This window comes from Mchenga conophoros, linkage group LG3, assembly GCF_057382185.1.
Source record: "Mchenga conophoros isolate Kocher_MC1m ecotype Shallow Benthic linkage group LG3, M_conophoros_male_GT1.1, whole genome shotgun sequence".
NCBI lineage: Eukaryota > Metazoa > Chordata > Actinopteri > Cichliformes > Cichlidae > Mchenga > Mchenga conophoros.
The window spans coordinates 73,661,172-73,688,410 of record NC_140528.1 but is presented as its reverse complement, the minus strand read 5'-3'; the positions used below and the strand labels follow the sequence as shown (position 1 = coordinate 73,688,410).

The 27,239-nt window shown below is 41.7% G+C and overlaps 1 long non-coding RNA gene across 1 annotated transcript; it reads right to left on the bottom strand.

The window, feature by feature from the left end:
* Positions 1-21,340: 21,340 nt before the first annotated feature.
* LOC146580416 (uncharacterized) lies at positions 21,341-22,461 on the bottom strand. Its single transcript, XR_014891265.1, has 2 exons — positions 22,184-22,461; positions 21,341-21,598 (listed from the first exon to the last, which is right to left on the bottom strand). It is a non-coding gene; the product is annotated as an uncharacterized LOC146580416 (long non-coding RNA).
* Between the last annotated feature and the right edge of the window lie 4,778 nt (positions 22,462-27,239).

Here is a 27,239-nt window from a genome sequence, read left to right as displayed (position 1 = left end):
TGTTTTTAACTTTAGGACACTGTCAACAACGACGCTACATTTTGTTTTCTAATATTTCATCTATTTTCACTATAAACAAAATTATTGATATTGGAGCCAACCTGCGTCGGTGTGCATCCTTGAATCTGTGCGGCCTCTCTTATTCATTTAATCGATTTTTCTTAAAAAGGAATTTCCTGGGGGTGAAATTCCCCTTGGTGGCGTTGTCATTTTATTACCATTTCTTTTATAACCCCGGCGACCACTTGGTCACACTAATGAAGTGGCAGCAGGGCTCTGAGTATGTTGTTCACTCAATAGCAGGAAGAGAGAGAGAGAGAGAGAGAGAGAGAGCGAGAGAGAGAGAGAGACACACACAAACCAAAAATGGGATTTACGAAAAATGATAATTAAAAACACGGAAATGTAAAATAATTAATCATACATGTTTATAAAATGATAACAAAGTAACAAGTTGTTGCCGATAATTATTTTTTTTATTCTATATGCATTTAATTGAGAGCTTCTTTCCGTTGCTTCCTTATTTTCTTAAGTGATTTAGGATAAGTTGAACAACGATGAAGTGTTTCATCTATCAGTTGGATTATAGGACTTGGACTTGGTATTTCCTGAGCCAAATTGGAGTCGAGAAGAGGAAGGGCCCTGCCTCCATGCGACAGCGGAGAACGTGAACTTGCGCGCCTGAAGCCTGCCTCCATGGGCAGGGCCTCCACTCCGCCCTGGCAGGTATAAAACGCACAGGCACACACAGAAACACTTCACTTCTTACACCGGCTCAGGCAAACGCTTATAAGGTAAGATTTACAGACTTTTGATTTCAAATACAAACACTTGAAGGTAGTGTGAGTGCGCCGCGCCGCGCTCTGAACAGTGCGGAACAGTGCCCCGCGGAACAGTGCGCCGCGGCGCCGCGGAACAGTGCCCCTCGGAGGCGCGGTGCCCCCTCGGAGGCACGGTGCCCCGCGGAGGCGCGGTGCCCCCTCGGAGGCGCGGTGCCCCCTCGGAGGCACGGTGCCCCGCGGAGGCGCGGTGCCCCCTCGGAGGCGCGGTGGCCCGCGGAGGCGCGGAGGCACGGTGCCCCGCGGAGGTGCGGAGCCCCCTCGGAGGCGCGGTGCCCCCTCGGAGGCGCGGTTCCCCTCGGAGTCGCGGTGCCCCCTCGGAGGCACAGTGCCCCGCGGAGCTGCTGACGCGCCGTGCCCCTCGGAGGCGAGGACGCGCAGTGCCCCTCGGAGGCGAGGACGCGCAGTGCCCATCGGAGGCGCGGACGCGAAGTGCCCCTCTGAGGCACAGTGCCCCGCGGAGGCACAGTGCGCCTCGGAGGCGCGGTGCCCCTCGGAGGCGCGGTACCCCCTCGGAGGCGCGGTACCCCCTCGGAGGCAAAGTGCCCTCTGAGGCGCGGACGCGAAGTGCCCCTCTGAGGCGCGGACGCGCCGTGCCCCTCGGAGGCGAGGACGCGCAGTGCCCCTCTGAGGCACAGTGCCCCGCGGAGGCACAGTGCGCCTCGGAGGCGCGGTGCCCCCTCGGAGGCGCGGTACCCCCTCGGAGGCAAAGTGCCCCGCGGAGGCGCGGACGCGCCGTGCCCCTCGGAGGCGCGGACGCGCAGTGTCCCTCGGAGGCGCGAACGCGCAGTGTCCCTCGGAGGCGCGGAGGCGCAGTGCCCCTTGGAGGCACAGTGCCCCTTGGAGGCACAGTGCCCCGCGGAGGCGCGGTGCCCCTCGGAGGCGCGGAGGCGCAGTGCCCCTCGGAGGCACAGTGCGCCGCGGAGCCTGGGAGGCGCGGTGCCCCCTCGGAGGCGCGGAGGCACGGTGCCCCGCGGAGGCACCGTGCCCCCTCGGAGGCGCGGTGCCCTCGCGGAGGCGCGGTGAGGCGCGGTGCCCCGCGGAGGCGCGGAGGCACAGTGCGCCGCGAAGGCACAGTGCGACACTAAATTGAGTACAATTAACACTGAAAAGTTAACACTGGCCATAGAGTAAATTTAACTCTAATTCTGAGTGGTCCGGGACATCATAATGTCTAACTCGCGTGATGATTGTGATAGAGAAGCAGCCTATTTTGTTTTTTTTTAATCAATATCTGAACGTATGAACAATAGACTGTCAAATCAATGAAAATACAAGTTCATTTCAACAAAATGTATTGTTAACACTGAAACACACAGTAGGCCTACATTAGATATAGGGCTGCATTTTAAAATGAATTAGAGAAAATAAAATGGCTAAATTGTGCATCTTAAAACAAAGTGCTTAATTTCAGGAAAAAAATAGCAGCAGCTTGAGTTTCCCTTTTTCTTTACCTTTTACATCTCGTCTCAATACATTTTGAACAGATAACATCAAAACATCTTAACAATTTTGCAGTTTCTTTCTTTCCCCCTTGTATTCCACTTCCCCACTTTCTGTTGTTCAGTGAGAGAACTGAGCTTTAGTTTGCCCTTCCAGGATTTTAAATCTGGGCTGGAATGGTGTCAGGGCCATTCTCACACACATGTGTAGGTGCTCGTTGGTGAGCCTGGAACGATATTTAGTTTTTATTATGTTCATTGTGGAGAAAGCTGCCTCACAGCTGTATGTGGAGCCAAACATGGTCAAGATGTACAGGGCTACTTTTCTCAAATTTGGGAAAGCTGTCTCAGACCATTTGGAGCCAGAAAGTGGCAGGTTCAGTTCTTCCAAACTGCTTTCAGGGCCACATCTGCTTAGAGCCCAACCAGTTGCATTTGAAGAGGCCCAGCATTTGCCCTCTTGAAGTGCTGTGTGACTTCCTTTGAGAACCCTCTGACATCAGTGATGAGAAATGGGTTCTTTAGAATCAGAATCAGAATCAGAATCAGAAAGGGTTTTATTGCCAAATGTTGAGCAGGTTTACAACATTAGGAAATTGCTGCGGTGCTTCAGTGCAAACATACTGTCATAAAAATATAAAAATAAGAATAAGAATTAAAAGTGCTAAGTGGATAGATATATACATGATATATACATGAGTGCAGGTGGTGATCAGTGCCAAACATGGAATGATGCAGTGAACACAGCGTAGGGTCATGTGTTAGTGGTGGGAACAGTCATACGGTTATTGTTCATGTGTCCGACAGCAGAGGGGAAGAAACTGTTCTTATGGCGAGAGGTTCTGGTGCGAATGGACCGGAGCCTCCTGCCTGAGGGGAGCAGGTCAAACAGACTGTGTCCAGGGTGAGAAGGGTCAGCTGAGATCCGAGCTGCACGCCGCAGTGTCCTGGAGGTGTACAGGTCCTGCAGAGATGGGAGTCTGCAGCCAATCACCTTCTCAGCAGAGCGCACAACACGCTGCAGTCTCTGTTTGTCCCTGATAGTGGCTCCAGCGTACCACACGGTGATGGAGGAGGTGAGGATGAACTGCTGTCCAAAGCTGAAGCTATCAAAACGTTTGCTGAAGTTTTCAATCAGCTTGTCAACAAAGTCAACAAAAGAGGACACATCTCTCTGTCCCTGAACCTGTTCCTGAACCTGCGCTTTGTGCGCCGAGCTTCATTTACATTAGTCCTTCATCAGTCCTTCGTGCTCATGTTTAGATTAAATGTCAATCTTAGGAATTTCAGAATTAGGAAAAAAACGTTTTGATCAGGGGCGGATAGTAAAACTTTGTACCATCTCTGGGAGCTGCCAAGATCTAGAAAAAGCTCCTGAGACAAACCCGGTGTGTCTGATTACAGCAGTGGAAAATAGAGCAAAAGGGGCAGGTGCTAATTTTTATTTATTAGTATTTTATTTATTTATATTTTAAACATTCAGGGACAGGTGTCTGCGAGGCAATGACATCCGATGGGTCCAAAGCAACTTGTTTCATTCAAAAACCTTTTTTCTGTGTAGGTGCGTTTAGTTGATGCTCACATGTCAGTCGCTGGCTAACCAGCCAATTTGTCTGAGTGAAAAATATGTAAGAACCAGTGAGAGGCAAGCCAACAAGACAAGAATATGAAGATGCGTACTCAGAGAGAGGGTAGTCTGTGGTTCTATATTCATTCTTCTTTTACATTCTGGTTTAGATTTATAATCCAACCTGTTTCACTGCAGTTGATACTTGAAATGAAGGATCAGGACATAATTATCTTCTTCAGTTTACAAAGCTAAGTAACTTAAAGATAAAATGTACCAGTTCTTAATTTTGGTTTATCCATTAGCTGCTCCAAGTTTCAGTTTTACTCGTTTAAAAGTACTACAGTGTTTTGTTTTGGGGGTTTTTTTTGGACGCGTCTGCAGTTGTCGTGTTTGTGACTTATGATTTGCTCTTGTTTCTGACAGACTTGAAGCTACAATGGATGGAGACGGTGAACAAGCCGCTCGGGCAGAGCTGTGTGCCCTGCACCTGAGATCCTTTCAGTTGCATCTCATTTACGACCAGGCTGACGGACTGGCTGCGATCCTTTACTATGACAGAGAGAAACTTTGCGAAATATTCCTCCAGACAATCACGATGGTTTTCTTCAGGAGCTGGATTCACAGGCCTGAGTGACCAAGACCATCAGTGACTTGCCCTTATACAGAGAGGAGCTGGGAACCTCTGAAGGGCCTCCAGCATCCAACAGTGCCTGCACAGATTGAACATTGTTGATGTTGTGTAAACTTCAATAATGAATTAATCAGAATCAGAATACTTTATTGATCCCTGGGGGAAATTAATTAAAATAAATAATTAAAATGTACTTTCCTTGTTATTATTCCATACATTCATTTAACCAACACATTTGTTATATTGATGACTGCTTTTCAAGGGCTGATCACCGCTACTAACGTCCCTGGATGGACTGACAACATCCGAACAATGACAGCAGTTCTCATGACTGAGGGCTTGGATGAACTGCAATATATATTCATTTTTAGAATTTATATTTTGTGTTAACTGCAGTTTGGCTCAAAGTGTTAATGCTATCTTATTTTAATAAACAACACTGCCATATGCAAAACTAGGGGTGGCAAGAGATTATGTTAGAGACAGTGGCATCGTTAGGCCTATTTTGGGGGTGCTGAAGCCTCCCTAAAATATTCTTAAGCCCCCCTAAATAATTTGCTGTTTGGGTTTGTTTTTTTTGTTTTCTTTTTTCTTTTTTTTACAGAACTTGCAGACAAATTCAATATAAAGATGCAGGAATATGAGTTTAAAGAAATAATAATATAAACCTGTCGCTATTCACATAAATATGATCATAACTCGGTTGGTCCCTTTCACTTTACACTGTTAAGGTAGCGTCAGTGCTTCGTTATCCAATCCGTTCCAGTTGTTCACAGGGGACATCCACATGACTGAAAATCCAGTCCTCGTTTCACTGCTACTTTACACTCCGCTCGTATACACCTGCGGACACACTAGCGTACATGCGGCAAACAGCAAGAAATCGTGGATATACGCAAGTTTTTCAAGAAAGTAAGTCTTCATCACTGGCTGGTAGTAACAATTAGTTAGCTCCAGCTAACAGCAGAGAGTCCCATGTAAATAATGAACCAGGTGCTCCCCATTTTGATAAATAAAAACCTGGCTAGCGCACTAAGTTAAATTGTTAGCATAATGTTAATTTCTGTCACTCGTTTTAGCTCTGAAAAATCGAGCTGAGCTCATTCAGGTATGGTCATCATCAGTGGAAATAATAATAATCACTCCATCCCCATTAACCTGTAGGAGTCAGGGCAGAGGAGCACAGAGAGGCAGAGGGGAGAGACGTCTGCTGGAGAGGTGAGTCAAAGGATGGAGTCATTTGTGATGCAGACAGTCTGATTAGAATTTTATGGGACTCAATATGGATATGAAATATGAAACATTTCAGTCACGGTACAACATATAAGACCTGTTTAACTTGAGCTTTTATTTAGGAGAGTCAAGGTTAGAAAGTGGAGAGAGCAAAGAGAGAGATATGTATATAAGTCAAATTAGCCTGACTCACATATTTGTGAGGGTTCTATTTTAATTTTACTTCAATTCAAGTAATTTAGTAATTTTTTCAGGGCTTTAAATTGCAACCATTTTAGTCACATGCGTGCTCAAAATATAATGTTTGTAACTTCAAAATATTTGGGAGCAACAAATTACTGTGGAGCGTGAGCAGAAGTCATGATATTAGCAATTTACATTACAATTCAGTATGTTTTAATGTATCTTGAAGGGTGAGGCAGAAGGGGAGGCTGAGGGAGAAAAAGGTCAACAGGCAAGTTCAAGTCAGAGAGAGCAAGGAGAGACAGAGGAGCTGCAGCAAATGGATGGAGAGGCAGAGGAAGATCAAGTTATTACAGAGAGAGGAGAGCAAACAGGCCAAGAGAGGGAAAATGATGAAGCAGCTGCAGCAACTCATTCTACTCCAGGGTTTGATTTAGGTGACAAAGACACAGGGCCCAGACAGGTGAAGCTGAAGAGCTATCCACATGATACTTTTGGTACACAGAAGCGAGCATTTAACCACAGCTGGTTTGAAAAGCACAACTGGTTAGAATATTCAGTCAACCAGAGTGCAGCTTTCTGCTTCCCATGTAGAGTGTTTGGCAAAAACATCAAACATGATAGTTTGGTCAGTAGCGGTTGCAAGAACTGGAAGAAAGCTTTAGTCATCTTTGGCAAGCATGAGATGGCTCAAACACATAAGGACAGTGTTGTTACATGGAAAAGCTACCAGGGAACTAGCAAACAGGGAAACGTTGCACAGGTGATAGCAACTGCAAATGTGAGTGAGATAGTCGAAAGAAGAGAGTATCTCAGACGAATTGTTGCAGTCACCTCTGTGTTAGGGAGACAGGGACTCCCTTTTCGTGGCCATGATGAAGGTGAAGACAGCCCAAACAGAGGGGATTTTCTTGCGTGCATGGAGCTTTTGAAGGAGTTTGATGCTTTTCTTCAAAAACATAATCCCCCATCAAATGCACAGTATATCTCGCCAACATCCCAGAATGACCTGATTGACTGTTGTGCCCAGGAAGTTACTAGTGTCATTGTATCTGAAATGACAAAGTCTAAAGTCTATTCCATCCATAAAAGATGAAATGCAGTGACTGTAATAGACTGAAGCCGGCAGTGATGTGCACACCACCTATAAGAAGGCTTCAGTCATCTAGACCCAACACAGCAAACTCATTCCTTTACAGAGGATGTCCTGTAATTAGCGAGCACCATGTAAGCTGTGCTATAATGTCATGGTTTATTCTTGCAGCTGCCTCTGACGTCACTGCCCCAGGACAGTAAGCAGGTGTACGTACAGCTCCTGTGGGACAACATCAACCTGCACCAAGAACCCGGAGAACCACTTTACCTGCTCTGGAGGACCTTTTGTGAGTGTGAAGACAGACATTATCAGTCATTGTCCATCAGTACAGTGTCAAGTGTAGAACCTGTATTTGCAGATTGAATTGTGAGCTTTAGGATGCACTATACTGCATAATGACCACTAGGGGGCGCAAGTGTTCAGCCTTTAATCCTCAAGCAAACATATTTTAGTTCACACTAAGAAAGAAGGTATGTACTGATTTCAAAACCCCCCAAAACAAGTCAGATATGGTTTTGTGAACGGAACGTAAAAGAGCGAAAGGACGTAGAAATATACGTGTATCTACTGAACATCTCAAGTTTGAACCTCAGTGACCTTGAAGTGAAATTTTCCGAAAATCTTGTGAATGCAATAACTTGGCAATGAGACAATATGGGATTTTGAAATTGATACCTTCGGTGCATGTATTAGGAGATTGAGGGGTATTTTTGTTAAAGTGTCACTGCTGAGCAGAACAGATCAGAGTGGAGGCTCTTTGCTAAAAGAATATTTCAGCAGACTCTCTGATGCTTTGGTGTTTGTGCTCCCAGTGGAGAAGAGGGGAACTCTGGGGCCAACAGACCACCAGGAGAGCCGCACTCTCCTCAACACCATTGTTCGCAACATCCAGACCAACGACGTCTACGGGCCGATCAACCTGCTGATCCGAGAGATCAAACGGCGTCCAGAAGGGCTCAAACGACAGAGGTCAGTTCTCCTCCTTCATCTATAGTCACTGTTTCATATTTAGTCTTCCTTTAAGCTCTTAGTTATGATTTTTGCTGCAGTGCATTAGAAAAGTGTCTGATGCCTCGTGTGTGTGTGAATGTCTCACAGGAGCGTCTATAGAGAAATACTGTTTCTGTCACTGGTGGCTTTGGGACGGGAGAACATCGACGTAGGTGAGTGAGATTAACTAGTGATGTCAGCTGTGACCTCTAGTGTGCTGTAAGAGTTTGAAGGTGATGAAAAGCGATGACGTGAAACGTTCCTAACTCATATCTGTGTCGTCATCATGCAGAGGCCTTCGACAGAGAGTACCACAGCGCATACAACCAGCTGAGCGCGGAGCAGCGCAAGTCTCTGCACTGCATCGATCGCCCGCCTACTCCCAGCGTCCAGTGGTGCCTTAAATGTTTTGGAGCGCCTTTCGTCTGAACTGATCCTCTCAGCAGCAGAGACACAAACTCTTACTGTTCCTGCTTCAACTTTGGGGAACAGGGAGACTTTCGGACATCTCCAGCTGGACGAACATGGTACTGCTTCCTCCGTTTGCCTTGGAAGATGACGTTGGCCGTTTCATGTTTCTTTGCTTTGCTTTAAAGAGGTTTTCCAAGCAGCTGCCTAAAAGTGGAACTGTTGTTGTAAACTTCCTGGAAAGCTGTATTGAATCTCTTCAGACTAGTTGAGTTGCTTTTCCTTACAGAAGCTGTATAAAGCGATTGATCACTGTACAGAATATCTGTGTGTGTGCATGTCAGCAGCTTTGCTCGTAGCCTTTTGCCTCCTTAAATCTGTCGTAGCTATACTCGTATCAGCTCTGTGTGAGACCGTGTACAGACTCTGACTCTAACTTTGTGCACTTTCTGAAGAAGAGTAAGTAAATCAAGTTCACCTGACTTTTTGTACAGTTTAAGGAAATCTCAGTCGAGGTTGCATTTTTGTCAACAACCCTGATTGTTGTGATCAGTCTTAATGAATGTTCACATGTACAGGCTCACACTGGGGCTCTGTGCAGCTTTGTGTTGGAGCATCACATTTAAATGGGAGAGGACTGAGGCTTTGGACAATCACTAATTATCAATCACTAAAATAGATTCATAACATTCCAGATGTCCTGTGCTCAAAGCAGGAGTATTGATCTCTGTGATAACACATGTGACAGCAGCTGTTTGGAAAGTAGAGATCATGAAAAACAAAGACATCAATCTGAAGCATGAAGGTGCCACACCACTGATTAAAAACATCAGAGGAACACAGACAGCAGAGGTGTGCTGGCTTCAGTCGGCCTTTTTAAAGCTGCATTTTTAACAGTAACATACTGTGTTTGTTCAGCTAACATGTCTTATTCTGATCATAACTCAGAGCTGTGTCTCTCATTCTCTACTCTAGCACAGAGTGAACCACGACGGTTCAGACAGGATCTCTTTTATGGTTTACATAAAAGTGCAGAGGGCTCTTGATGAGTGCTGAAACTGTGTCAGGACAGAAGGCCTTTGATATTTGACATTCCACTAAAAACAGTGAAACAGGCGGGAAAACAAAGTGCTGCGATGAATTGTCAGGTAAAGATGGACCTGTGTGTTGACTTGAGTGTGAGTGTGGCGCTGTACTTGTACAGATGAGAAAATGTGTTGTAAAATATTCCATTTGCACTGCATAGATTAGAACCTGCTCTTAACCCACATCAGAATATTAACAATTTACACCATTTTTCATCCAGAAAAAAATCTCAATTATTTATTTTTGTATTGTTGACATTTGGATTGCAGCTGCTGTGCTAACTTCGAGTTTTTATAACTAGCTGCCCCCGTTTTCCCCTTGAATCCGTGTTAGGGGACTCCAGCCGGTGTTGACTTAGTAAATCTCCTCTTGGAGGATGTACAGAAAAGTTTTTTAAAGGTTCTCTTACCGTCCTGTGGAAAGGAAATGAATGTCTACACATAAGTGCGCTGCAATAAATGAGTTTGTGAACTGATTGAAAGTGAAATTTGTCCTTTTTTTGTCTTTGTGTTAAGAAGAGTTTATATTTATTGCCAGATTTAAACATCTGCCTTTGTAACACTGCTGTAGCTCATTTCTGTTTTCATGGAAGTAGATGTGACCTTAGTGGGGGGGGGGAAAGTTATACTCGTGTCAATTTATCTATGTTAACTTATTCAGTTTGTCATCCACTGCCAGAAAATTCTGTTTCTCCCAAAAGATGTATCTATCTAATCTTAGAGTCGCAGGTGCCTGGAGTCTATCCTGTCATAGGGCGAAAGACGAGGTGTACCCTGGACTGAAACTTTGAAAATAAGCTATTCCCCTGCAGATGATCTGTTAGCTGTTTGACAACTACTCTTTCAAGAATTTTTGAAATAAAACAAGGGTGGGGATTTTCCTATAATTAGCTAAGACTGCTGGGTCAAGAGATGGTTTTTTTAAGTAATGGTTTAACTACTGCCAGCTTGAAGGCCTGTGGTACATAGCTGATTATTAGAGATTGAAGCATTTATTAATGGTAGGATGAAGATGGGTACAGTGGGGTCATAAAGGACACGGTCAGCAACAATACTGAGGTAGGCTTTGGTGCTTAAACAATACTTGGCACTAAAAAGGGTGCCAAGAAATGATCCCCACAGCATTACACCACCAGTAGCCAGAACAACACAACATGTTGCAGCAGAAATTGAGACTCATCAGACCAGACACATTTTGTTCAACCTTCTATTGTCCAATTATGGTGAGCCTGTGAATTGTAGCCTTAGTTTCCTGTTATTATGTGACAGGAGTAGCACCAGCTGTGGCCTTCTGCTGCTGTAGCCCATGTGCTTTAAAGTTTGAGGTGTTGTGAGTTAAGAGATGCTCTTATGCATTTTTCACTAATAGCTATCAATAGCTGTCAGTAATAGTGAGCGCTAAAGGTGACAGGAATGAATTTGCAAAAGACAGCAGTACTTCGGCTAAGTCTTATCAAAACTGTAAGACCAGGAATTTCATTTGTTCTTTTTCGTTTAATGTAAACGTCACAAGTGTATTTGCAGTCAACGATAAGTTATTTTCCTTCTTTTACTCCTCTTTCTTTTTGTGAGTCAGAAGACAAGCAGGAACCGCCTGAGAGATATCTTATTGTTCGTCACAGATGCGCACTGATGATGATGCACAGTATCCAGAACAATCCGCACCGGATCTTTGATGGATACAATTTTGAGATCTCCCAGACAAGATCTGAACCCCGAAAAATCCCAAATCCCGATACCGATCCATGAAATATAGATGTCATGTCCTAATACTTAATCATTTCTCTTTGATGTTACCAGTTGTAAACAAGTTTGTAAATTAAATACACCGAACACAAGTTTGTTCGGTTAACCTGACTCTAATAAAACTTTCAGGTAAAACGTATTAAAGCTCATCAATAATTTGTGAATAAGGTGTCGGCAAAGCTTCACAGAAACAGACTTCTTTCTGTTTCTGTGCCGATGTCTGATAAAACCAGCAGTCAGCGTGCAGCGCACTCTGTGTGCCCAGGGGTCCCTGCACATTCACTGACAGGAATGTGGCCGCAAAAGTTGATTCTGTGTATCTGGACCAGGTTTTTAATAGTTTTGCAATTTTCATTAGTTTTTATTTTTATTTATTTTTGACTTCAGATTTTCAATTTTATATCAGTTTTAATTAGTTTTTACCAATTGTTTGCTAGTTTAATTTAGTTTTTATTTTTTTTGAAAATCCTTAGTTTCAGTTTAGTTTTGATTAGTTTCAGTTATAATTTTAGTTGTTTGCAATAATTAGTGTAACAAAATCCCAGTTTCATCATATCAGTCATGCTCTTCTGCTTATCCTTGGGTATGTTGCTATTCCAGCTACCATACCCTGCACCTTGGACAGGTCGCCTGTCTGTCGCAGGGCTAACACGCAGAGACAGACAACTCACATTCCCACCTATGGGTTCTTTAAATAAATAAATAAATAAAGGCAGATGAACAACCATTGATACCAGGCAACTATAAAATGTATATCTTGGCCCCAATGAGACTATTAACTCTCGCAGCACCGGGTGTTCATAATTTTGGTTCAAGTGAATTGATAAACTTTTTGAAGGCAATTGACTCACACAGTTATGTAGATATCCCCGTCCTGTTGTCTCGGGATGCATCACGCTGCCTTGCCCGGGGTTAGCTTCTATTTTCTGGGGATGAGGGTTGAGTGTGCTCCCATACTATGGGCTCAAAATGTGGTCATAAATATTTTGTACTTGTAAAAAAGATTTGTATGTGTAAAAAAGATTTGTGTGTGCGTAAAAAAGATTTGTATGTGTAAAAAAGATTTGTGTGTGCGTAAAAAAGATTTGAATGTGTAAAAAGAATTTGTGTGTGTGTGTAAAAAAGATTTGTGTGTGTAAAAAAGATTTGTATGTGTAAAAAAGATTTGTGTGTGCGTAACAAAGATTTGTATGTGTAAAAAAGATTTGTGTGTGCGTAAAAAAGATTTGAATGTGTAAAAAGAATTTGTGTGTGTGTGTAAAAAAGATTTGTGTGTGTAAAAAAGATTTGTATGTGTAAAAAAGATTTGTGTGTGCGTAACAAAGATTTGTATGTGTAAAAAAGATTTGTGTGTGGACCCTGCAAGTTACAAGTACGAATTTTGACCCTATTTTTCTTCCTTTCATCTGATTGGTCAATGTCATGTCAATCACAAATGTAACAATCCAATCAGAGAACAGATGGGTTTGGCTGTCGGAGGGGCGCTTTTTTTGAACTGCAGGTCTTTGAAGGGAATAAATGCCCTTTTACATGCCAACCCAGCGTTTTCCTTCATCACCATGAAGGAAAACAGTCTGTGGTCGTCCGAGTTTAGTGATTTTTGTGTTACAGGACTAAGTGTTTAATACAGGGACTTCCACAGCCTTTTCAACAGCGCTGCGGACTGCGGGGTGGGGGCGGGCAGTGTTTTGGAAATGACAGTCTTCATTACAAAGCTTTCTTCGTTATGAATTAGCATACATGTTTTTATTGAACATTTGAAGAACTAGCAAAAAACCCCCACAAACTCTTGTAGAGGACATAAAGTCAGAGATAGAAAAGACAAGGAGCAGGTGCATCTAGTACAGGTAGAGCTGCTGCAAAAACCCACAGAGCCCAGCAGCCAGCGCAACAAATTCTGGATCCTTTGCTTTTAGTTAGCAGCACATCCTGCATCTGCTGTGAAAGGACTTTTATGCTGCGCACTGTGACTCACAGCAATGGTCCCGGGTCAGCCCTGACTTTGTGTTAAACTAATCCTAAAGTAATAATGGTATTTCTAACCACTGATATAGCACAACTTTATCCTTTCAACAGCTGCTGAAAGTTAGGGGACCTAACTGCTATCCGATATTTATATAGAGATCCTCCAGCTTCAAACTGTATCACCCTTCAAGGACCTGCAGTTCAAAAAAGCGCCCCTCCGACAGCCAAACCCATCTGTTCTCTGATTGGATTGTTACATTTGTGATTGACATGACATTGACCAATCAGATGAAAGGAAGAAAAATAGGGTCAAAATTCGTACTTGTAACTTGCAGGGTTTTTTTTGGGCTAAGTCCACACACAAATCTTTTTTACGCACACACAAATCTTTTTTACACATACAAATCTTTTTTACAAGTACAAAATATTTATGACCACATTTTGAGCCCATACCTTACCTTCTCAAGGTAAGCTAGGTTAGCCTTCTTGTGCGAGCTTCTCAAGTGCACTTTAAGGTTTGTGGGATTTTTTTCCCTTTAGAAATGTCCCTCATAATTTGTCTCTTTCCACTACAAGACACTTGCTTCATCCAAAACACAGTCATATTCAAAGTAATCCCAAATTGGACTCTGGCGCTTTCTCCCGACTTTTCCTGACATGATTCTGCGCGTGGACGGAGCAGCGACACAGACGACTCGACTAACGTACTTAGAAAAAAATCTGGAAACTAAACTTCATTTTCACCCTTGACTATTGTATGACACGCACATCTACGAAAGCTAAACACATTTTTGCTATAAATTCAGTTAATTTTAGTTAGTTTTGTGAACACTCATTACAGTTTTAGTTAGTTTTCCTTTTTTTGTTTTTATTTTTATTTCCGTTAACGAAAATGATTTTTCACTTCTAGTTTTCGTTATTTCGTTAGTTTTCGTTAACGATAATAACCTTGATCTGGACGTAGCGGGCACATTCAACCCTGGCTGAAACGGGACAACGGCGAAACAAATTTCCGGTGAAATGGGAAAAATATTGTCGACCGCCGTGTAATCCATTTATTTCAACAAAGTAACTGTATTCTGAATACCACCTTTTAAAATGGTAACTGTAACGGAATACAGTTACTAATATTTTGTATTCTAAATACGTAACGCCGGTACATGTATTCCGTTACTAACCAACACTGCACAAGTCACAGGTCTGAGGACTTCCCCCGTCCAGAAGTGAAAAATAGAGGATATACTTGCTTGCTGATAGTGGTACTTGCTGGCCTTTCTCTCTGTCAATTGTTGGTGATATTTATGATTTTTGCTGCAGTGAATTAGAAAGATGTCTGATGCTGTGAATTTCTCTCAGGAGCGTCTATAGAGAAATGCCGTTTCTTTAGGAGAAGAGAGCATTGACGAAGGTGAGTGAAATTAAATGGCATCTCTGTGTTGCTGACATGCAGAGGGTTTCTACAGGGAGGCCTTTGCACTGCATCGCTCGACCGCTTCCTCAGCTCGGTGTGAGACAGACCCCGACTCTACCTGTGCACACTTTCTGAGGAAGAGTAAGTAAATCATTTTCACTTGACTTCTTTTTACAGTTTGGGGAAATCTCTGTCGAGGCTGCCTTTTTGTCAGGTGACACCCTGGTTATTGCGATCAGAACACATTTAAATGGGAGGGGGCTTTTGAGGATCGTTGAAACAGGCCGGGGAACTTTAATTTGGTTCAAAAATGTATTCCATCTTTTTTTTGTATGTTAATGTGGTGGGTCTGTTTGGAAGAGTAACCCCTCTAAACAGGACAGAACAGTGGGGAGTCAAGGTAGTGGATAACTTTCTAAGGTTTCTTGTAAATAAATTATATTTAACAAAAACAAGGAAAAACCGCCCTGCCCAGGGGCAACGAGACTCAAAATATAACAATATAAAAGTAAAATTGCAACAATCCAGCTGCGAGTAGACAGAGTGCGCACAAATAGTAAAAACACTAAAAGTCAAAGAAAGTCCGTTTAAAAGACAGCCACACGTCCTCTTCAATCCTCCACGTCGGTGCCAAAATAATAAAAAGGAGAACAGCATCAGTCCGTTATCTTATAAATCCAACCCTCACTCACCTCGAGAGAGTCTTTGATTACGCCTGTAAACAAATAAAATAATCAGAAACTGTAGGATTCAGTGAAAGTTGACAAGTAGGCAATTATCCCAGACTATTATCCTCGGTGACTACATCTAGCACGAGGAACTAAGATTTTAGTTTCAAACTTTATATCAAGTTTATAACTAAACTAAACTAACTTATAGCTTTTCAAAGCAATTTAAAATACCGATCAATCAATATTAGCTCCTGACCCCTTTGCGGTATTTTCCACTGCCGTAGTACTCACACACACTGGGTGTGTCTCAGGACGGGGCCTTCTTCTAGCTCAGGAAGATCATCCTGGCAGCTCCCAGAGACGGTACAAAGTTTTACTCCGAGAAAAGGCGACCTGAGCTGAATTTTTAACCTTTTTAAAGTTTAAATATTAGTTTTAAATTTGGAAAAATCTGTTAACACAATCATTATGATCATGTTTTGAAAACCAAAACGTGTTGAAATTGTGAGATCTGCTGTGAGTCAGCTGCCTTCAAGTGTTTGTATTTTAAATACAAAGTCTGTAAATTTGATCCTTTATTAACAATGTTGAAGATAATGATCCTTTTCCTATTTCTTCTGTTTCAGCCTTTATAACCGTCACATACGTTTGTCTCAGCCGGTGTAAGAAGTGAAGTGTGCCGCACTTCTATCGCTCGGCCCTCTCAGAGTGCCTCATGCAGCTCGCCAACATTAATCGTAGTCGGCCTTCAAATGCGGCCTATGAATTGGGACACAGAGCATGGATGTTTCTCTGTAGTCACTCCGCCATCCGTCAGTTTGTGACGGATCATGTAAGAGGGGAGAGAGTGGAGTAGATGTGCGGGAGATGCTGGGAGGGTGACGACATAGATACGAACAGCATGAGGGTCTTTCAAAATAAACCAGAAAGTGACAAACATTAGGACCAGGACTAAGTGGCAGGACTAAGAGGGAGTAAGAATCACACTGTTGTTTTTATGAAGTAAAACTTTCACTATAAGTTCATACAACTTGCAGGGGCGGATCTAGAAGGGTGTCATGTGCCACCCATGCCATGTTACTGACGTTTCCTTTCCTGCCAGATTAAGAGCATATTTTGTGGGAACTGGTTCCACTGGAGGTTTATTAGTGAAACACCCACTGAGTGTTTCGGGTTTGAGTTTTATGAGTTTTACTTCAAGTTTTACTGCAAGTTTTTTTTTTTTTGCATAGACATAATGTCTAAATATGCTAATATTCTCCTAATTATTACTGTTGATTTCCTGGTAGGCCAAAGCCTATAAATAAAAAATCATATTAAAGATGAGTGCTCGGGGAGAGGGTCTGTGGTTCTATATTCATTCTTCTTTCACATTCTGCTTTAGATTTATAATCCAGACAGTTTCACTGCAGTGTATCCTTGAAATGAAGGATCAGAATATAATGATATTCTTCAGTTAATAAAGGGAAGTGACTTACGCATGAAACGTACCGGGTTAACATTGCTCCTAATTTTGGTTGACTGTTGCCCGTTAGCTGCTCCAAGTTTCCTTCAGTTTTACTTGTTTAAAAATACTGCAGTGTTTTCTTGGATGCTTTTTCATTGTTGTTACTTCAACATAAAGAACTGTGTGAGGATTATTATGATCATATAATGATCATTATTATATGCACATATAAAAGTCAGTCTGGGATATTAAGCTTCTTGTCAACTTTCATGGAATGTTACAGTTTCTGATCATTTTATTTGTTTACAGATGTAATCAAAATCTTTTAGATTATTATCTTATCTATGAAGAAGATGTGAAACAGGACAACAGGAAAAACAGGACTGCTTCTCTCTGACAGTCTTGCCGTGTTCCCCCCTCATCGGTACATGTCGATGTAACTAAACAGGTGAACATAACTGCGCATAACTGTTTCGTGTGTTGGTAGATCAGCAGAAGATTCTTCTTCGTCTTTCACATTCTGGTGGAGATTTATAATCCAGCCTGTTTCACTAAGGAGTATCATTGAAAGACAAGGATACGGGTATACACATTAAAATAAAAAATAAAAAGTTATCTTTCCTTGTTATTATTTCATACATTCACCAAAGGTCGCCTTTCTGTTTGTGTTCTCTTCGGTTAGATTTCCATGCTGTGTATTGAAATAAAGGCACCTGTCACACCAGGGGTCAACACAAACATCAGCTGATACTAGAAAGTAATACTAAATAAATTCTAACAACAGCTTATCAAGTTTAAACGTGCTGCTGTTGTTTAGCGCAACATCTGCGTGTTTTCTGGCGCAAAGTGGGAGATAAACAAGAGAGACGGGACTTGAGACAGAAAAGCCGATCAGCTGATCATTGATCAGCTGATCATTGATCAGCTGATGATGGAAGTAGCAACAGGAGAAGGAGGGCGAGAGAATGAGAGGAGAAGAGGCAGCTGTGCACCAATGCACAGAATAACTCCAGCTTTGTGTCTTTTTTTTTCATTCTAGCTGAAGTACGCTTCCCCCAAACTCCTTAGACTTTTGCTACTTCAGACAGGCAGAGAGAGACACTGGCTGCCCAGCCCCCTTCAGTCAGATCATAGGAGATATAAAACAAGTTTAACACACGACACAGTGCACTGACTGCTGGTTTTGTCAGACATTGGCATAGAAACAGAAAGAAGCCTCTTTCTATGAAGCTTTGTCCTTCACAAATTATTGTTGTTCTTTGGTGCTTTTTAAATTTTAAAACCATTGAGTGAACATGGGTTTAATAGTGCTCTGCACTAGAGGGTTAATTATTCTGAGAACTACACATTAACCTCCATTAGTTTTTCCCAAATTTATATTAGAAGTAAACTTTTATATTTTTGACGTTTTTTAATCGCCTACTTTTGGCGCAGATGCGCATTAAAGCTGGAAAAGGTGACAAAAAAGAACATTTTATTACATTTTATTACTGGCGACTTCTCCAGGGTTTAGAGCAAAAATTGGTGCATGGCAAGGGCGTAGATTTGGTTTTGGCATTGGTGGGGACGGATGATTCAACCACCGAACCCTGCTGTTTCTTTTTCTTTTTGCTTCGTAATAAAAAGAGGAGAAATATACTTGCCTACATATGCTATTCTACATGCGTTTAAACCGTTTAAAATTACAATTCATAGTTTTATATGTGAATTATATAATGTTAAATTACTATTAAACAAATGACTGACTAAGTATTTCAGGCTTTAGTTTACTTCAGCCATATTCCATATAAATCAGGAATCATACAAAAGTAAAAATAGCTTCAAATACAGTCATGACAATAAAAGAATATGACTTTAAGGACTTAACATCATTACTTCAGTTACACCAACATCTCTTATACATTAGCACTAAGGGAACACTGAATGACCTGGTGGTTTTTGTCCATAAAACTGCTCATCTAAGATTACCACAAAGTAACAGATCTCTTAGCAAAATTATGCAACATTTTAGGCACTCTTGCCCCGATCAAATAAGTGAGCTGGTATGTTTTACTCTAAACATGAACTACTGTTACAGCAACAGACATGGACTACTGGTGTCCCACACAACAACTCAATGTCTACTATGTGAAGGGGCCAAACACATGCCTTCTCCTCTCGTTAACTGAGATGAACTGCTGGCATATTTGTTTTACATACTGTCCAGTCTCTCCTGGTGGACATGGCAACACGTCATTCATGGTTACATACAATTTTAGACTGATGTGGGCCAAAGCCTAAAACGATGTGCCGGGAGTTTGCTGTTCTCCCCGGTTCAGATATTTGAAGTTTGCACAGCTACATTCTCGCCTGAAAAATTTTCAAAAGTTTATTTTGCAACCCAGAAAGAGTAATAAGAGGGGCACTGAAATTCGGGATTGTCCGAGAAAAAACGGGAGGGTTGGCATGTATTGCCTTGCATAGCCTGTAACGTTATTATGATGGACAGATTTTATGAGTGAACTTGACGTTAAGTGACTTACAGGTTTCTTTGAAAAATACTTCTTCCTCTTTGCTGCCGTCCTCATCTCCTCCTTGCAGCGCAGGATTGCCGCTGCTAAAACTAAACAGAGCTCCCTGAAAGGCACAGCCGTGCCTCATGTCACATGAGGTAGAACTCCAGTAGAGAACGTAATTTAACTCTTTCTGCACCGCTGGGTGAATGAGACGTTGACAGATCGCTTTTTTATTTCTATCGGTTTTGTTTTTCTTTACTCGAAGAGATCAAATTATTGGTGGGGACAATTCAATAATCGCTGGATATTGGTGGGGACATGTCCCTTCCGTCCATGCCAAATCTAGCACCATGCCCTTGGTGCATGGATTAATAAAATGAAAGATAACTGATGTGTGTTTTTATAATATTCATTTATTTATTTATGGGATTAAAAATACAAATAGGCCTACAAAGATACAAACTCCAACTGCCCATGTCATATTGAGGTAAGACGGCTGGTTTCTCCATGTAAGCTCAGGCTCTGACGGTCTCGGTCACACACTGCTATGCTTGCGATCCTCATTCTGGATGACCGCCGTCAGGACTCTTCTGAAGAATACGACAGCAAGCCTCTGTGTCCCTCTGTACAGCATGGCAACCAGCCCGTCAGTCTGGTCGTAGTAGAGATGCAGGTGAAAGGAGCGCAGCTGCAGGACACACAGCTGTGTCCGAGCGGCTCGTTCAGCGTCTCCATCCATTACGGCTTCAAACCATGCAGAAAGAAAACAAATCACAGATGAGTCAAAGATCATATAAAAACTTTCTTCATCCCAAACAATGAACGCTCCTGATTTTATAATAACCCAAACCCCTTTGACAAGTTCGCAAGTGTGATTAAAGACTGAGAGCCCGAGGAGTAACGTTTGTCCTAGTCCCAGTCTAATGATCAGTTCTCTCTGTTGAACTAATAACACTGAAAAAACTTCAAAGAAAACTTTCCACCTTTAAAAGCGCACACGGCAGCTGACTCAGTGAAACAAATAAACGTTAAAGGGAACTTGGGAAAGCTATGGGGCTCAAGTTTGCCAAAAGTGGGAACAATGAACTTAAGTCGCTTACCTTTATTAACAATGCTGAAGATAATGATCCTTTTCTTATTTTCTTCTGTTTCAGCCTTTAGAAGCGGGGCCAAAGTTTGTCTTCTTGCCCTTCTTCCTTGTCAACGTATAAATGGCATAATATTCTGATATGACCACTAGTCGCACTTAGAGCACAATTGTGCATCGTGAAAGGGGGAGGAGAAAGTGAGACCCTCTGTTTCCAAGAGGAGAGGAATGTGCACTTTTCCACCCGACGACGCTCTCATTACTGTGTGAGGATGTATCACTGGGCTTAAACCCGGGTTGTTTTTTCAGAAGCCCGGGGTCTTTGGGAGTGTAAGATGCCCGACTGACAACTGTATAAGACAAAAACTACACACAATATTCAAAGCACATAGCGCACAGTCCTTAATTCTTAATTCCCCCTAATTTTGGTATGATCCGAGCGACTGAGCACAGCACTTACGCGTGTGAGCGAGGCAGTGTTGCCTAAATATAGCAACTTTGTCGCTATATTTAGTTGTCAGGAGTTGTCAGACCCCCTTAGCGACTTTTTTCCTAAAAAGCGACTAGCGACAAATCTGGCGACTTTTTCTAGTATTACTGGAGACTTATTTATGACGACTTTTTGACGTGAAAACGCGTATCGCTCTTACTCTCAAACAGCGGGTGCTGCCGTGGGCACCTAACCCGTGCCAAAGCGCTCACAGGTGGAGGATAGTCCTCCAATCCAGCATGTCCAAATTAACACTGTCGGGTTTGATTTCAACACTATTAAAGTGTCTATATGGGTCCACACCAGAGAGTGTTAATTTAACTCTTTTTGGAGAGTTGGTACGTTAACTCTGATTTAGTGTTAAACACCAAATCTGTCTGGAGTTGATAATTTAACACTTAGTGTTAAGAGTTTATATATTAACTCTCAAAGAGTATTTTAGTTTAACTACTTAAGAGTTAGATTCTAATTCATTCTAAAAAGCAGGAATTTTACTGTTCTGAACTTCTAGAAATTTCTTTTGGAAATAAACATTTACTAAAAAGATGCAATGGTTTTTGAAAAACATTTATTCTGAACTGTGCACCACAATTTCAAAACATTTTCTGAAAGATGTAACAGTATACATGTTCTCACTTTCATTAGAATTTTGTTTATCAAAAGGTCTGACATGGGTGAGCTGGTAAATGCAAATAACAGCATTCTCATCACTTATTTCTTCAATACAATATGCATGTCCTTCATTCATCCCTTTGTGGAACTTCAACGCACTTCTGCTCTCCCCCATATTCCATCTTCACAAGCATATCCTGTGCGGAGATCGAATAAAAATTAGTTGACACTAATTAATGGCACAAATAATCCAGTAAACAATTGCAGCACAGTAAAAAAAAAAAAAAAAGGAATCCTCTTTGAGCCATTACTTGTGTAAAGTATTTTCCCAAAAGACAAAGACACAGGCAACAGGTAATACTGAACTAAATGTAAAACCTCAACCTTTTTCATTTTTACCTAAACCGTGTGCACAAAACTCTGGAGGGATCTATGCTAACGTAGAATCCAGTCAGGACGTCTGCTACTGCTGTTTGCTCGTTTGTTTTATGGGCGATTGTTTTCAGGCTTCAAGTAGCACCATTATACCAACATTTCACATTCTAGACATTGTTTTAGGTGTATTTGACCAAAAGTTTGACTGAAAATTCACATGCAAGCTTTTTTTCAAGGCTGTGGTATTTGCCCGCAAACAATACCTTTCAGCTAGCTAAAACAGAATGTTATGCTATCAGCGAGCAACATGGCTACTGCCTTTCACACAGCTTTGTCTCAACTCCAAAGAGCCACAGAAGTAAAAGCTCATGATAATAATTGAAACAATCTTTGAAAGAATGACTTACCAAGCATGGCAAACAACTCAAATATGTAGAGCAAAATGTTCCGAAACGGCTTCACTTCAGCTTCGATTGGAGCCGTGCTGGGGGCGGAGTCTGTGAATTTACTCTGTTGGTGTCATAGCCCCTCTAGGAGTTCAGAGTTAAGAGGTCAAGAGTTAATGTTTCCATTGTAACACCTCCAGATTTGACAGAGAAACACTCATTTTTAACACTCGATTTTAACTACTATCATTTTACACCTCAGAGTTACATTAAAAGAATGTGACTCTGCTTAGAGTAAAATTAACTCTACTTTTGCAAGAAGACTATTAACACCAAAACATTTAACACTTTTGAATTTGCTGTGTAGAATTTCCTGTTTCTGTTTCCAGAAAACCAGTATGGCTGCACCGCATTTGGACTAAATCTCGCAAGCTCTGATGTGGAAATTCTTTTGTGGAACTTAATTGAAGACAGTCAACTCAACTCCTGGACTGCTGCAGTCTTTGTGACAGAAAATTTCGGCCAGACTTGTATACCCAGCACTTCCAGTATATGTATATTCTACAGTCATGATGGTGGTCATTGAGAATGGGGATCGCAGGCATAGCAGTGTGTGACTGAGACAGTCAGTGAAAACTTAACAGTGAAAAGCTGAGGAATATAACGCTGGTGTCAATGAATGTCAATGGGATGAATAACCCAATTAAGACAAGTAAAGTGATACTTAAAATGAGAACGCTTAATATCAATATAGTATATGTACAGGAAACACATCTGTCACAGGAAGAACATGATAAATTAAAGAAATTTGGGTTAAGAAATTCTTACTATAGTACTTGAAAGAAAAGTCGTAAAAGGGGGTAGCAATATTTTTTTAAAAATTCAGTTAATTTGGAATTTTCTAAAGAAATTCGGGACAGCGAGGGGTGATGCATCATTGTAAGAGGTAAACTAGAAGGGCAGGTGTTGACACTAATGAATCTCTATATTCCCCCTTAGAAAACAAAATGTGAAGACTCTACTTACAACAGTCATGTCAGAATCTGAAGGGACAGTGGTGTGTGCAGGAGACTTTAATATGGTATTCGATCATAGGATTAGGCACAAATAGAAGCAAAAACAGCCTGGGGAGAATGGTTAATACCTTTATGAAAGAGCAGGGAACACTGAAAAAAGGCCATGTTGGATTTACTTGATTCAATAGTGGACATTGGTTGCACACAAATGTTTTGCTTTGGCAGAAACTTAGATAAATGAGTTAAATCAACACAACTTATTCATATTCAATAAACCTGTGCATTTTGTGTTCAGACAACGCAATTGAAACATGTTTAGATGAAGTAAGCTGAGCTCTTGGAATATTTTAATCCTTCACAATTTTGTCATTTTACTTCAACACCATTTAATAACTTTGACCCCAATACTACTTGGTCACTTAAATACTACATGTTGTCTTCATATTACATAATGTTCAACAACGTCTAGAGCAGGGGTCTCAAACTCAATTTAGCTGGGGGCCGCTGGAGGCAGAGTGAGGCTGGGCCGCATTAGGTTTTCCACAAGAAAGGCATGGTTAAAAAATTCCAATCTTCACAAATCTCTTTATTTTTATTTTTTTAACACAAAATATGAAAAATAAATAAACAAATTAAGAATTAATAAGAAAATTAATCAATCTGTAATACATAAATAAAACAATAACAAGATATTTTTAGTCAGTGAACTTATGTGTTTTTTTCAGGCTTCTATATCTGCTGTATTTAGATTGAAATGTCTGTATTAGCAGTTCTATAACCTTCTTCTGAACATGAATGGAACACTGTAGAAAATGAACTGTTCTTCTGAACATGGCTTCTCTTGCCTACTCCTTGCTGCTAGAGACCTGGCAGTGTTTCCTCTCGCATAGCCAAGCCAGATTTGGCCTGAGGGAGGAAGCAGTTGCGACCCTCAGTATGTCTTGATGATGATCATCCGTAAGTCTGGACCTGTACTTGGACTTATTGAAGTTCAAAGTGGAGAAGAGCTTTTTGCACAAGTATGTGCTACCAAAAAGGCACATGGGCCGCTTGAACATTCGGGAAAGCCGAGGGAAACTAGGGCTCAATTCTCTCAAAAATTGTCCAAGCTTGTCTGCTTTTCCACTCACCTCCCTGAACTTCGCTTTGAGTTCAGAGTTGCACTGCAGCTCAATGAGCTCCATTTGAAGCACAGAAGGGGCATCTTGCACATCAAAGGAGAAGGGGTCCGCAAAAATTTGAAAGGTGGCTCTGTGTGTCTTGAAGTCAGCAAATCTGTGATCAAATTCCTCCTGTAGTCTCAAAATGACATCAACATACTTGTCAGCACTGAATGGTGTGCCTGCATCCACGAGTGCCTTGCATGCTGGGAAATGGCAAAGGTTTGTCTGAGAGAGCTGAGCTTTCCAGAGCACAAGTTTTGTGGAGAATGCTCTCACGTTGTCATAGGCAGCACTGACAAGTTGCCCCTGGCCTTGTAACTTCTTGTTCAGTACATTAAGCTCATGTGTTATATCAACAAGAAAAGCTAAGTCCATGAGGCATTTGGGATCAGTTAGCACAGTTAGCGACTGCTCACGGACTGTTAACCGCCGGGCTGTTGTTATAGGAAAAGAAGCGGAAATGACACCGTAACATATAACAAATAACATCACCTGTTTCTGATGTTAGTTGTTTTGACTGCTTTTACATATTGAAATATATGTAATGTTCATGTATGCTGCAATGCAAACGGAGTGATGCAAATAAAAAACATCGACCCACAAATTACGGTGGGACCCTATAATTAGTCTGTTATTGCCGATGAACAGGTGTCGCTATAATGTGACTGCAGACTAAATTGGGCTGCATTGAGTTCATTACTTTTCTTTTATCCCGCCACCTACGCATCACTTTGAGAGTTAATATGAGATCTCTCTCTGTGAAAAAAATAACTAAAAATCCCACTGACGTGTGTATAAATCTATATACGTATAATGTCCCGCGGCAGCAACTTAAAAAAAACAACTTTTTTTGGAAGTGTTGTGAACGCAGCACGGCAGCACGCTTGGGCGAATGTCCGCGTTTGGAGGCAGCCCAGGCACAGAAAAGAAAGATAACTGATGTGTGTGTTTTTTTATAATATTTATTTGTTTATGGAATTTAAAAAAAACAAAACAAAACAAAAATGCAAAGATATAAACTCCGACATTCAGCCTGTCCATGTCATATTAAGGTGAGGCGGCTGCTCTCTCAGTGTAAGCACAAACGCTGACGGTCACACACTGCTATGCCTGTGATCCTCATTCTGGATGACCGCCGTCAGGACTCTTCTGAAGAATACGACAGCAAGCCTCTGTGTCCCTCTGTACAGCATGGCAACCAGCCCGTCAGTCTGGTCGTAGTAGAGATGCAGGTGAAAGGAGCGCAGCTGCAGGACACACAGCTGTGCCCGAGCGGCTCCTTCACCGTCTCCATCCATTACGGCTTCAAACCCTGCAGAAAGAAAACAAATCGCAGATGAGTCAAAGATCATATAAAAACTTTCTTCTTCCGTTTGTCCGTGTCCTAGTCCCAGTCTAATGATCAAGTCTCTCTGTTGAACTAACAACATTGAAATAACTTCCAAGAAATCATCCCACCTTCAAAAGCGCTCGATTCACAGATTCAATGCAATGAATAAACATTAAAGGGAACTTGAAAAAACAGAAACGGCACAAGTTCGCCAAAAGTAGGAACAAGTCGCTTACCTTTCTTAACAACGCTGAAGATAATGATCCTTTTCTTGTTTCTTCTGTTGTCGTGATTTATAAGCGGGACCCGGGTTTGTCTCAGCTGGTACAATATTCAAGAAGTGAGCTGCAGTAGCTGGAGCATTTAATGAGACCTGATTGTCGAGTTGGGGGGGAGGGGGTGACTGCGCGTATGCTTATCACAGCCGAGATGGTAGTGTGAGGAATGTAATGTGAGGGATGTTAGTGATTCTTACACCCCACATGCGAACCTATAAAAAAAAACCAATCAACTCATGATGTGGTTTTTGACCACTTCTTTGTCGGATTTGTCTGTGTCTGCATATTTTTTGTTCGGATGTTCGGGTTCCCTGTTTTCCTTCCGTCGTGTTTTAGTTCCCTTGCGGTTATGTGACAGGTATATGTGTTGGTTACCGCAGTACGAAAGTTAGAAACATGTGAATCACATCATAACAAAAAAATAACGTGACCAACCGTCCTCCTTTTTTTTTTTACTTGTTGACTTGTAAAAGCCTATATGACATTTTTTTTCACCATTAATTAACCGCACAGAGAAGGCATCGTTTAAATATGTTTAAATTGGTTTCTTTGAACAAACGGTATTATTAAAGTTCTTCATGACTGAACCTCTGTTTAGGGGACATCTCAAAATTGTTTCAGTCAGCATATTTCAGGACATTGTCCGTATCTGTGACGAACGCAAAGATATCTCCACCTCGGACAGTAACCTGTCATATTTTACTGCTTTTATTCACTCAGCCAAACTGACTTAGTAAGATTAAACTCTGTGCTGAATTCTGCTGCCCTTCTTACTCAAAAAACAAAAGCGAAAGAAAAAGTCTAGCATATCATAACAGAATTGTTATTATCATATAACTAAAGATGAACCAAACTGTTCACAATTTTATCTACCTCTTAGTTTAAAAAAAGGCTGGTGACCCCTGTTATAGAGTCTGACAGCTGCAGGGATTATATACAAATATTCGACTGGTTCCATCAGAATTAAACCAGGTCTAAATAAAAAAAAAGGACTTTATAAGATAGACCTTCTGAGTATCACTAGAAATATTATAAACAGTTGTCTCCATACCACAGTTTGCTATCAGTAAACACCGATGGCATTCACTGATAGAATACACATCCATGTTATCAGTGTATAAACTGATAGTTTAGCATATAGCACAGGTATCAATAAAGGACTACCATATTAAACACTTTTACTAACCTCAGGCAGACAGACAGGCGCTTTGCAGGTGGGATTGAGTGCCTGTAGTTGGTGTCTAGGCGGGCGATGCTTGGACCGACGCGGGACAGCAGGTCCTCAAACTG